The following is a 14198-nucleotide window of genomic DNA, read 5'->3' as shown; positions in this document are numbered from 1 at the left end:
GTTATTCAGGAAATGTATTATTCGGTTTGCATATCCCTGGGGCCCAGCTTTAATTATGCAGTATTAGCACCTATTCTAAGAAGTCTATTTCCTCAGTATTTTTTTTTCCTGACCAGTTCACAAACATGGCACTTTAAGATAATTAATTTTGTAATATTATAACATTTAAATATCGTAATGAATTTAAGCCCACCTAAATTAATTCTGAATTGCTCATTTTTCAACAAACAGTGTAGCATCTAAATATTTAATTACATTGTGTTTTCTGAACAGGTGTTGGAAAGCCTGGGGGCACGCTTGGAATTCCAGCAATTGCTCTGCCTCTGAGCTTGTAGGACAATGTTTTTTGGAATGAAATGACTCTCAGCACTGTCGATGGATGATATTTCCATGAGGGTCAGTTCTTCTGTCACTTTGCAATATTCTTCTTATAAGTAATAGGCTTGCTTAGGCAACCAAATTCTTTCTTAATTTTTTACACGTTCAGTGCAAAGGAAAACAAAACTTCTTTTCTTGCAACTAGCTGCTAAGGTTGTAGATCTTTTCCTTTCTTTCCTTTGCCTCCAGACTCAGCTAACTAGCCGTGATCTGTATCTGATAGATGCAACAGCTTCTACTCTTCTTCCCATCTAACATTTTTAGGCAGTATTCTCATTATATGAAAACATTATTTGCTAATTGCTTGCTAGTTTTTAAGATAAGGCCTTTTTCCCATCCTTTGGTTTATTGTTTTTCTTTCTGTATTTTATTGTGCTTAAATAGAACTATACTATTAAGTTAACCTGTGAAACATTAACATTGTGTGAAGTGACTTTGCCTAGACCCATTTCAATTACAATGCTCTCCTACAATAATGTTCTTCATCAGGGCTTACCATTGAGCTTAGAAAGGACATTTCAGCTTCCCATGAGACCTGGATGATATTTTGCTAGCATACTCTGCGATGTTCAGATGGTTGAACCTATTGTCTGATATCACTATTTTAGGGCTATTCAGAAAATAGGCAAAGACACTTAGGCAAAGATAATAGAGTCTGATTCCAGACCTATGGTCAAGTAATGTACTATTGTGATAGGTAAATTTGCCTATGTAAGAAGCACAAAAGAACAAACTATATCTCAATTTGCCTGAAAAGAAGGACTGGGGATGATATAATAGCAGCGTTTCTATATCTAAGGGGCTGCCACAAAGAAGAGGAAGTCAAACTATTCTCCGAAGCACCTGAAGGCAGGACAAGAAGCAATGGATGAAAAACAATCAAGGAGAGAAGCAACCTAGAACGAAGGACAAACTTCCTGACAGTTAGAACAATTAATCAGTGGAACAACTTGCCTCCAGAAGTTGTAGGTGCTCTAATACTGGAGGTTTTTAAGAAGAGATTGAACAACTATTTGTCTGAAATGATATAGGATTCCCTGCTTGAGCAGTGGGTTGGATTAGAAGACCTCCAGGGTCCCCTTCAACTCTGTTATTCTGTTTTACCTGCATGCTGCTTATTTATTAACCCCTTGAGAGAAAAGCACTGAAGAGATGTTTTGAATCATGGCAGAATTGTGACATTGGTGAAATTAAGCAGATTTAAAATGATGGATTATTAAGGAAAAAAATATGGTCTTTTCCACACTAATGATTTATAGCATCTTCTAGAGTCACCCAGCTATCATTACCAGATTAACATAATATGTACTGAGGTTATTATCACTTCAGTATTGGAGGGGACTCTTTGGTATGCTGTGAGCTTGCTTTTTTTTCTTGAAAAAACACTTTGAAACACCTTGAAAATTCTGCAAGAAAATAACCAGAGAGCACCAAAAACCCCTCATTTCAACCCTGAGTTATAAATATTCTCCCTTATTTGTACTTCAGTATCAGCTGGGTCCCCTTCATGGATTACTGCCTTGTCGTGGCGAAGGGGCTTGCGTAATTCAATGAAGCTATGAGCTATGCCGTGCAGGGCCACCCAAGACGGAAAGGTCATAGCAGAGAGTTCTGACAAAACGTGATCCACTGGAGAAGGAAATGGCAACCCACTCCAGTATCTTTGCTATGACAACCCTATGGACAGTACCAAAGGCAAAACGATATGATGCTGGAAGATGAGCCCCTCAGGTCGGAAGGTGTCCAATATGCTACTGGGGAAGAGCAGAGGGCTAGTACTAGTAGCGCCAGAAAGAATGAAGTGACTGGGCCAAAGCCAAAAGGACGCTCAGCTGTGGATGTGTCTGGTGGTGAAAGGAAAGTCCGATGCTGTAAAGATTTTTTCTCCATAGGAACCTGGAATGTAAGATCCATGAATCAAGGCAACCTGGACATGGTCAAACAAGAGATGACAAGACTGAACATCGACATCTTTGGTATCAGCGAACCTAAGTGGTGTAGTTGGTTCACATGGTGTGGTAGGATGGAGGGTTTGTTGTCACTGTGTGTTGGGGGGAGAGAGCACGGGGGGAGGCTCAGCTAATCTCAATGTACACATGTTGTACTTTGACAATACAGGTTACAAAAATAATGGACAGGAATGGGTGAATTTAATTCAGATGAGCATCAGGTATCCCTCAGAAGAAATGGAGTAGTCTTCATAGTCAATAAGAGAGTAGGAAAACCAATACTGGGATACAATCCTCAAAATGACAGAATGATCTCAGTTCGAATCCAAGGCAAACCATACAATATCACAGTAGTCCAAGTCTATGCCCCAACCACCGGTGCTGAAGAGGATGAAATTGACCGGTTCTATGAAGCCCTAAAGCACCTTATAGAACTAACACCCAAAAATGATGTCCTTATCATCATGGGGAATTGGAATGGTAAAGTAGGAAGCCAAAAGATAACTGGAATAACAGGCAAGTTTGGCCTTGGAGGACAAAATGAAGCAGGGCACAGGCTGATTGAATTTTGTCAAGAGAATACGATGGTCATAGCAAACATTCTTTTCCAACAACCCAAGAGACAGCTCTACACATCGATATCACCAGACGGTCAACACAGAAATCAGATTGACTATGTGCTCTGCAGCCAAAGATGGAGAAGCTCTATACAGTCAGTAAAAACAAGTACAGGAGCTGACTGTGGCTCAGACCATGAGCTTCTCATTGCAAAATTTCAGCTTAAACTGAAGAAAGTAGGGAAAAGCACTAGGCCAGTCAGGTATGAATTAAATCATATCCCTGATGAATATACAGTAGAGGTGACAAATTGATTTAAGGAATTAGATCTGATAGACAGAGAGCCTGAAGAACTATGGACGGAGGTTTGCAACATTGTACAAGAAGTAGCAACCAAAACCATCCCAAAGAAAAAAAATGCAAGAAAGCAAAATGGCTGTCTGAGGAAGCTTTGCAAATAGCTGAGGAAAGGAGGGAAGCAAAAGGCAAGGGAGAAAAAGAAATATATGCCCAATTGAATGCAGAATTCCAGAGAATAGCTAGAAGACATAAGAATGCCTTCTTAAATGAACAGTGCAAAGAAATCGAAGAAAACAATAGAATAGGGAGGACCAGAGATCTTTTCAAGAAAATTGGAGAGATGAAGGGAACGTTTCATGCAAAAATGGGCATGATAAAGGACCAAAATGGCAGGGATCTAAAGAGGCAGAAGAGATTAAGAAGAGGTGGCAAAATTACACAGAAGAACTATACAAGAATGAGCTTAACGTCCCTGACAATCACAATGAGGTGGTCACTGACCTCGAGCCAGACATCCTAGAATGTGAAGTGAAGTGGGCCTTAGGAAAGCTGAGCAACAACAAAGATAGTGGAGGTGACAGTATTCCAGCTGAGCTATTCAAAATCTTAAAAGACGATGCAGTAAAAGTGCTACACTCAATTTGCCAGCAAATTTGGAAAACTCAACAATGGCCACAGGATTGGAAAAGATCAGTTTACATTCCAATTCCAAAGAAAGGCAGTGCCAAAGAATGTTCAAACTATTGCACCATTGCACTAATTTTTCATGCTAGTAAAGTTATGCTTAAAATCCTACAAGCTAGACCCCAGCAGTATGTGGATCGAGAACTACCAGAAGTACAGGTAGGATTTCGAAGAGGCAGAGGAACTAGAGATCAAATTGCCAACATACGCTGGATGATGGAGAAAGCTAGAGAGTTCCAGAAAAACATCTACTTCTGCTTCATTGACTATGCTAAAGCCTTTGATTGTGTGGATCATAACAAACTGTGGCAAGTTCTTAAAGAGATGGGAGTACCAGACCATCTTATTTGTCTCTTGAGAAACCTATATGCAGGCCAAGAAGCAACAGTGAGAACTGGACACGGAACCACTGATTGGTTCAAAATTGGGAAAGGAGTCTGGCAAGGCTATATACTGTCGCCTTGCCTATTTAACTTATATGCAGAGCACATCATGAGAAAGGCAGGGCTAGATGAATCAGAAGTTGGAATTAAGATTGCCAGAAGAAATATCAACAACCTAAGATATACAGATGATACCACTCTAATGGCAGAAAGTGAAGAAGAACTAAAGAGCCTCTTGTTGTGGGTGAAGAAGGAGAGTGCAAAAGTTGGGTTGAAACTTAACATTAAGAAAACCAAGATCATGGCATCCGGCCCTCTCAATTCCTGGCAAATAGATGGGGAAGAAATGGAGGTAGTGACAGATTTTATTTTCCTGGGCTCCAAGATCGCTGCAGATGGGGACTGTAGCCAAGAAATTAAAAGACGCTTGCTCCTTGGGAGGAAAGCCATGGCAAATCTAGACAGTACACTAAAAAGCAGAGACATCACCCTGTCAACGAAAGTGCGTATAGTCAAGGCTATGGTCTTCCCAGTTGCGATGTATGGCAGTGAAAGTTGGACCATACCAAAGGCTGAGCACCAAAGAATTGAGGCCTTTGAACTGTGGTGCTGGAGAAGACTCCTGCGAGTTCCTTGGACTGCAAGGTGATCAAACCGGTTAGTCCTAGAGGAGATCAACCCTGACTGCTCTTTAGAAGGCCAGATCCTGAAGCTGAAACTCAAATACTTTGGCCACCTAATGAGAAGGAAGGACTCACTGGAGAAGAGCCTAATGCTGGGAAAGATTGAGGGCAATAGAAGAAGGGGACAACAGAGAATGAGGTGGCTGGATGGAGTCACTGAAGCAGTAGGTGTGAGCTTAAATGGACTCCAGAAGATGGTAGAGGACAGGAAGGCCTGGAGGAACGTTGTCCATAGGGTCACGATGGATCAGACATGACTTCACAGCTAACAACAAAAGTCAGCTGGGTGATACTATGAGACTATAAGTCACTAGTACAAAAATGAGCTAAAATAGCTAGTACTTTCATGAACCTACATAAATTTATAGTATAATTTCATCTGGAATAAAGATCTGGTTCACTGATCGCATGATGACAGTTATAATAACACAGAACTGGAAAAGACAACAAAATATTGAGTAATGTGCACAGTTTCTATGTAAGGGAAATCTTTTGTGTTTTTGACTTTCAACATATAAAAAGAGGATTTAAAACACCAGTGCTCTGAAAATTTTTGATAAGGAAACATACTTTTTTTTGCATTTCCATGCTATAGGAATTCACAGCCAATGTATGAAACCAATTAACAAAATAAGTAATAACATAATAATATTGCATTAATTTATAGAAACTTGTGCAATAAGGTATGGTAATTAACTAGATCATTTTATGTTTTAATAGAAAGTTATTCAATATGAACTTCCTAAATTTACCTAAATATACATACAAAAAGATAATATACCAAGACAGTGAAAGGCATACTTTTCTAAACTTTGCAGGCAGTGACCAGGATTTTACTATATAGCATACTCAAAGCACACTTACAAATCACAAAAACAAAGCAAAATCAATATGAACATCCTACATAATGTGCATGAAAGGGGAAATCAACTTTAATGTTTTGTCTTTTTTTTTTTTGCAATAATGAGGTATATACAATTGGTTTAAACCTATACCATTGGTGTTTCCTGACTATATAAATTTAGCATTATGAGTGCTTTTTGTGTTATTTCTGTGCTTCACCAAGCACTCTGTGAGATAAATAATTACTTATTCCTTGCCAACAAATATTAGCGATCAGTTGGAAAATGATTACCTGCTGGACGCCACAGGAATAAGTGGGATAATACAGGAACTAGAACATATTCAGTGAAATCAAGCTTATTGGAAGAAAAACAACCTGCACCTGTGCAATGACACACTTGCTAACTCAGAGGTAAATCCAGTGAGTTCAACAGGACTTGTTTCCAGACTACACAGTATACTGTAATTTCCAATCTGTATGTCCTAATTCTCCCTTTAGAGAGTATGGATAAAATGAATATTTGAACCATGTATTGCATCAATGGTTTCGTGGAAACTAATGAGTTAAGTGTCAATGAAATTTTTTGATCATGGTGAAGTAACAAAATAGGATGAATTGATCTGGGTTGTTAATATTATGCTGGTGGTATACCAAAATGCAACTCTGGCTGATTGAGAAATCATAAAGTTTTATTTTAGAGATTAACTCATGAAAAGCCATTTTTGCATCAATATTCCAGCTAAGAATTCATAATATTACACTTGATGATTCTTGATGATTCTAGAATCTGTGTTTCTCATTAGAACACATTTACTGTATGTCAGAGAAGGTAATTATTTTTCATTCTACCTTGAAATTAAATAAAAAAATCATCCTGATTTATTAATTTTTGAAACAATAAGAATTCTATTTAACTATGGAATACATTCGAACAATTGTTTTGCACTATCATTTCTCCGGGGAAGATTGGGATTTGGTTCCAATTTCTATGAAGGTTTTCCTTACTCACCCTGCTTTGTTTACCCCATTTGAGAGTAGCATAGGACCTGTTCTGATCCTGGAGGGCGTGATATTACATTGATCAAAGCTCAACCAAGGAACTTATTGAAGTGGTTTCAGGAAACAATGCTTCCCCTTCATTGCCAAAAGTGATTTGGTTTAGCTGCCTTAAATGGCACTGCACATCATACAGGTGCAGAGACTCCTGCCAGGACCTACAATGAACCATTAGAACACCTGGATACCCTTCAGAAACTGTACTTCCCAGATTTTTCAAATGTCAGTCAAGGCAGGCAATATCCTGTTGCCTCTTTACTTCAATGAAGAGAAATTTACCATCTCTGTTGCCGAGAGCTTGGTATTCCAGAGAATGTGAATACAATTCATGCAGGCCTAGTACAGTATTTTCTCCAGCATTTTCTTTGTTACAGTATTACTAAAGTAATACCATTTCCACAAATACCAAATTTAATGTACTCTAGAAGAATATTCCCTTTCATGGATTACTGCCGTGTTGTGGCAAAGGGGCTTGTGTAATTCAATGAAGCTATGAGCTATGCTGTGTAGGGCCACCCAAGATGGACTGGTCATAGCAGTGAGTTCTGACAAAACATGATCCACTGGAGAAGGAAATGGCAACCCACTCCAGTATCTTTGCCATGAAAATCCCATGGACAGTACCAAAAGGCAAAAAGATATGATGCTGAAAGATGAGCCTCTCAGGTCAGAAGGCGACCTGAATGATCTCAGTTTGAATCCAAGACAAACCATACAATATCACAGTAGTCCAAGTCTATGCCCCAACCACCAGTGCTCAAGAGGAGAAATTGACCAGTTCTATGAAGCCCTACAGCACTTTATAGAACTAACACCAAAAAATAATGTCCTTATCATCATGGGGGATTGGAATGGTAAAGTAGGAAGCCAAAAGATAACTGGAATAACAGGCACGTTTGGCCTTGGAGGACAAAATGAAGCAGGGCACAGGCTGATCGAATTTTGTCAAGAGAATACAACGGTCATAGCAAACACTCTTTTCCAACAACCCAAGAGATGGCTCTACACATGGACATCACCAGACGGTCAACACAGAAATCAGATTGACTATGTGCTCTGCAGCCAAAGATGGAGAAGCTCTATACAGTCAGTAAAAACAAGTCCAGGAGCTGACTGTGGCTCAGACCATGAGCTTCTCATTGCAAAATTTCAGCTTAAACTGAAGAAAGTAGGGAAAAGCACTAGGCCAGTCAGGTATGAATTAAATCATATCCCTGATGAATATACAGTAGAGGTGACAAATTGATTTAAGGAATTAGATCTGATAGACAGAGAGCCTGAAGAACTATGGACGGAGGTTTGCAACATTGTACAAGAAGTAGCAACTAAAACCATCCCAAAGAAAAAGAAATGCAAGAAAGCAAAATGGCTGTCTGAGGAAGCTTTGCAAATAGCTGAGGACAGGAGGGAAGCGAAAGGCAAGGGAGAAAAAGAAAGATATGCCCAATTGAATGCAGAATTCCAGAGAATAGCTAGAAGACATAAGAATGCCTTCTTAAATGAACAATGCAAAGAAATAGAAGAAAACAATAGAATAGGGAGGACTAGAGATCTCTTCAAGAAAATTGGAGAGATGAAAGGAACGTTTCATGCAAAAATGGGCATGATAAAGGACCCAAATGGCAGGGACATAAGAGAGGCAGAAGAGATTAAGAAGAGGTAGCAAAATTACACAGAAGAACTATACAAGAATGAGCTTAACATCCCTGATAACCACGATGAGGTGGTCACTGACCTTGAGACAGACATCTTAGAATGTGAAGTGAAGTGGGCCTTAGGAAAGCTGAGCAACAACAAAGATAGTGGAGGTGACAGTATTCCAGCTGAGCTATTCAAAATCTTAAAAGATGATGCAGTAAAAGTGCTACACTCAATTTGCCAGCAAATTTGGAAAACTGAAAAGTAGAAAAGATCAGTTTACATTCCAATTACAAAGAAAGGCAGTGCCAAAGATTGTTCAAACTATTGCACCATTGCACTCATTTCACATGCTAGTAAAGTTATGCTTAAAATCCTACAAGCTAGACTCCAGCAGTATGTGGATCGAGAACTACCAGAAGTACAGGTAGGATTTCGAAGAGGCAGAGGAACTAGAGATCAAATTGCCAACATACCCTGGATCATAGAGAAAGCTAGGGAGTTCCAGAAAAACATGTACTTCTGCTTCATTGACTATGCTAAAGCCTTTGATTGTGTGGATCACAACAAACTGTGGCAAGTTCTTAAAGAGATGGGAGTACCAGGCCATCTTATTTGTCTCTTGAGAAACCTATATTGCGGTCAAGAAGCAACAGTGAGAACTGGACATGGAACCACTGATTGGTTGAATTTGGGAAAGGAGTCTGACAAGGCTGTATAGTGTCACCCTGCCTATTTAATGTATATGTAGAACACATCATGAGAAAGGCAGGGCTAGATGAATCAAAAAATGGAATTAAGATTGTAGATAATTGATATTAATGTATCACAACTTCTTGGATATTTTGTTTTTTAAATTTTTGTTACTGAAACTATGTCCTTATGAGTGAATGATTATTTTCTTTCTAATTCTGATGTGTGCTTTATGTCACTTCCCTTTTTATATAAGCATTTAGGTCAAATGATGCAATATATCCCAAAGAGGAGATATTATTATTACTTCTTGTTTGATTAGCATTAAAAATGGATTTGCTCTGTAGCAGAAATGAACTGCAATATAAAGAAAATCAGGCTCTAATCAAATCTAGATTGAAATGACCTTATAGTCTTCTTCAATTCCCTTATTAACATGGTGTGCCCCCAAACAATCTTTTGTCTACATCTAAATTGTGGTGGATAGTAGGAAATAATAATTAATTGGCAGCAGAAGAAAGCAAAATCAAATATATGAGAAAATTCTTCAAGACTATTAATATAATTATGATATATAGATAATGGCCTTGTATATTTTTGTTGCAATGTGCATTAATGTTGTAACTACCATACTTTATAAAAAAAGATAGAAATACAGCTGGATTTTACATCACTCTTCTAGAAAAAGCAAATTCCACAGAATTTTTAGAAGCTTCTATAAACAACTTTTTCAAAATATAGGTTAAAAAAAATGTCAGGTGTGAATGTTTAGATCTTGTATTATTCAGTAATTATATTGTTTAATATTCAGGTTGAGAAGCACTAGCAAAGGTGAAGGCAGCCCATGACAACCAAACATTTCCACTTACCATAGTAACAAAATGACAGTGACATACCATCTGTTTCTGGTATGCTTCATAGAAATATGTTTAAATATGTGTGGGGGGTTTTTTCCATACAAACTCTTGTCTCTGTCATAAGGAGAATTGCCCTCTATGAGTTAAAGGAAAGGTGTTAACCACACTATTATTAAGCATTTTTAGCTTGTAATTTATTTATATAACCATTTTCATGTTATTTCAACTAATGGTGGTTCATCAAAGTTATATTTTATACATTTCAGCATACACCAATAGCATGCAGTTCAGTGGTAGGATTCAACCAGTTTGCACCAGTTCGGCAGAACCAGTAGCTAATTTTTTGTTGCCCAGGCCCAGAACGGACATCTGGAAGCAGCATCCACACTGAGAACTGGCTGTTCACATATTTGAATCCCACCACTGATGCAGCTATACGTCTTTCAAATAAGATCTGTCAGAATCTGAGGACCACTAATGAAAGGAATCCCAAAGATTTTGTTATTTAGCCTTATTGACCTCAGTAGGGTTATCAAGGAAAGCAAATAAAAGATCAGAGTTTTTCATCACTATGAATATAAACGACAAAAAAAGAAATACAAGAGTTTTTAAACATTAGGGAGGGAGGAATGTACTGTTGTATATATCACTAACAAAAATCCAAGTATAGGTAAGAATTTTGCTCCCCTTTTCCCTGCCCCCAAACCTGGGAAAAGCAATAGTTTGTGCAAAGGAGTTATTTGGGCAATCGGACACACAATTTGTCATGTGACCATACAGTATAAACCTTGAACTCCTTATATTATTATATACCTTAGTTTCATTCATAATTCAAGTAACAAAGAGAAGCCTATAATTTATTAAGCTTTTCAAATGGAAACATGAGATAACCCGAAATGACTAAACCCCAAACTAAGCAAGAAATTACCATTAACGAGCAGCAATAAACAATTAATTGTGGAAGAGATGATCAGTTATTGTTTGTCCAGGCAACTAACATCTTTCAAAATAAATCCCAAGACATTTTAACAATGCCTCAATACTATATTCTTTTTGATGTGCTTGATGTCACAGCTCTTTCTCTGCTTTTTGGGGGGAAAAAGGTGAAGCAGAAAATCAGGTCTTACTTTTGGGTTGGTAGTTGCTTTGGTGAGATTGGATCTAGAGCATAGCAAGAAGAACTATAGCAAACTAAAACTGACTGAAATGAATTAAAGTACAGCTAAGTTTCATCGAGGGCTTATCATGCCCTACAAACTGACATCTGTTTTCTTCAGCCTCAAATATATCATGGGAGTGTGACCAAGAAGAATAGTGGCAACAGGAAATATTGTCTCTCTGTTTTTTGGAATGAGATGCAGGAAAGGGCCTATGAGCTACTCTCATCCTATACTGTACACCTATACTGTAGCTGCCCTTGGGAATGTTTGACTCAAGCTTCAGAGAAAAAGAATTAATGTTTCATTTTCCAGAACTGTCACACCCTACCTTAATGAGCACTTAAAAGAGATGAATGTGCTGAGAATGAAAAGATTTATTTGAGATATTTAAATAATCTCTCTCAGCTATAACTAATCTGACACACACCGCTCTTGCGATGATTTTTCTCCTGTTATTTTGATAATATTCAAAGAAATTTGTTGCTGAAACTGTCAGGGTATGAAAATACATTCTCTTCATCACAAGGAATAACTAAAGCAGCTAAAGTTTTTGGTTTGTTTTTGTATTTTTGTAGGAGCATCTTTTCTGATACAGTTAAGTTCCAGTTACATGTAATACAATCAATAGACTTCATTCCATTTTGGAATTAAAAACAGGACAAGAAGTTCTCTCATCAAATTTGAGGAAATTAATAGCACAACATACCTTAAATTCTTTACAGCAATCTAAAAATCTCTGCAAGAGTTCTGACACAGTCTGTTACTATCAGCCATGAAGTACATTACAAAGGTAATGTGGGTTTAAGAAAGAACTACTGCAGAATGTATATTTTCATTATCAAAAACGTTAAGCCATTTATCCTGAGAAGTCAGAATAATCATTAATGGCTGGAAATTTATGGTGCCAGATCTTAAACTAATGTGAATGATTCCAGGTGTTACTAATGGCTCCAGTGAAATGTGCCAGTATCTAAGACTTCTACTAAATCTGAGGTAATAGTTGAACGCTTAATCTCGACAGATGAGGAGCAATTTAACTGACACACTGATTGGATTCTGTAGGCTTAAATGGCACATGTAAAGGTACGGTCAAACAGCAATCAAGAGGGTGACTTGGAAGTCATTCGGTTTTCAGACCTACCACTATATTTGTCTCAAAAAGGCTCTGTTTAAAATATGATGAAGCAAAGCATATATCAGAGTGGGTGGGCCACGTGGCAACACTTTAAATATTGCATCAAAGACCTTACATGAAATGACCACTTTAATGTATTTTATACAATTTAGTTCCTGAAAAGAGACCACATTTAGAGATTTAAACATTTTTGCCTCTGAATAATTACTTCAATGTTCCCATATGACCCCAAATTATCCCACAAAACCCAACATAAACAGTATCTATTAATTTAATGTACAGTGTTGATACTCATCCCTACTGTATAATTCCTTAATTCCTTATTAAACATCATATATAGTCTTGATCATTAGTAAGATTGAAGTGCAGGTTGGTCTGAGTAGGGATACTGTGGATTTACAGTATTGGATATTGATTTTATTAGCACATATGCTGAGGCTGCATTACGGCTTTATGGTCTGCAGGTCATATCAAAAGGCAGCCTGTTAAAAGTGGTCAATCAGCATTAGCACGCTCTTTTAAACCACATGTTCATTAACAATCGCTCCTGAGCAATGAAAACGGCTCAACCTTAAAACACACACTCACCTGCACAGAGAGTTCATGTGGTGTAGGCCCTCCCTGACTGCTGTCAACATACTTTGAAACCACATCAAAATAAATTATCCATAGGTTTACCTGTCGGAAAGATAGATTCAGTGCATCAGACTGTTGCAGCCATTTCATGTGACGGGGTGCCTATCATGTTCTCGTAATGGGGTCAAACAGCTGGATAGGGATTTAACGCTCAGTAAGGCCAGAAGGCCCGAGTGCTTCAACTGTAGGATGAATGGAGTGATAGAAGGCAGCAAGACCTGTTTATTACACCATTTTTCTGCTTCACTGCAAACCTGTAATGATTGCCACAGTGCTGGATTGACAGTTGCCCTCTTTTCTTCTAATACTTGTGAAAAGTGGGTGAAGGCAAAAAAATAAAAAACAAAAGTGCCTTATGACCTATCTCAGTGCCCCATAAAGAGTTCAATTTACTTCTCCTGACAAGTAGGTGATAAGTTGGTCCGGACTGTATTTGATTGGCCTACATAGGTTAAATCAAATTGGGATGTAATTAATGTTGCCAAAATTGCTCCATTGCATTCATTCTTTTAATTAAGAGGACATGCACTGCTGTTAATATGTTCCTAATCCTTTTTGCCTCTGCTACCTGCATTTGTTGAAGATTTTCCACCTAAATGATCATTGCTATACTTACATGAAATACGTCATTCACTTTTGGAATGGAGCCTTATGTGCATTCACATTGAGGCAAATCTTATGTTTCCTATAATTAATATTGAAGTTTTCTTTGCTCATACACTTTATCATAGTGGAAAGGAGGCTCAGGATTTCTGCTACACAGTAAAATACTTTTCTTTCAGGTATCCTCAATGAAGGTAGCTGAGATGTTTCTCTGTGTAAGTACACATGCATGTAGAGTGAATTTGCATGTATATTGTACACAACAGTACTATCTGTGAAATAAATTTGTTTGGTTTGGGTGTTGATGCAGTAGAAAACATTTTTATATTTACCTGCTGTATGAAAATTGGAAAATATTATTTTTCCTTGCTGCTTTTATCTTCTAGGACAAAATGTTAGTTCAAATCAGTTACAAAAAAACCAAGAAATCACACAGTCTTCAAAACAACTCCCTATGTTGTAAATGGTAATTATACAAAGGCATCATCAAGTCATTTCTACTTGTTGATACAATTTTAGAATACCACTCCACTCGTAGTCTTGAAAGAAACTACTCAGATCATCTACAGTGAATCAAATAAATAATCAGCTGGCACCAATTCCTTTTTATCTGCACTTGATTTATTTTAAAAGTAATATTT

The 14198-nt window shown here is 37.7% G+C and overlaps 1 long non-coding RNA gene across 1 annotated transcript; it reads left to right on the top strand.

Moving 5' to 3' along the window:
- The first annotated feature begins 254 nt into the window (after positions 1 to 254).
- LOC310640962 lies at positions 255 to 13970 on the top strand. The gene is made up of 3 exons (XR_014492635.1): positions 255 to 396; positions 13737 to 13772; positions 13944 to 13970. It is a non-coding gene; the product is annotated as an uncharacterized lncRNA (long non-coding RNA).
- The last annotated feature ends 228 nt before the right edge of the window (positions 13971 to 14198 follow it).

The sequence above is a fragment of the Vipera ursinii genome, assembly GCF_947247035.1.
Source record: "Vipera ursinii genome assembly, chromosome: 5".
NCBI lineage: Eukaryota > Metazoa > Chordata > Lepidosauria > Squamata > Viperidae > Vipera > Vipera ursinii.
This window is presented reverse-complemented; position numbering and strand designations above follow the sequence as displayed.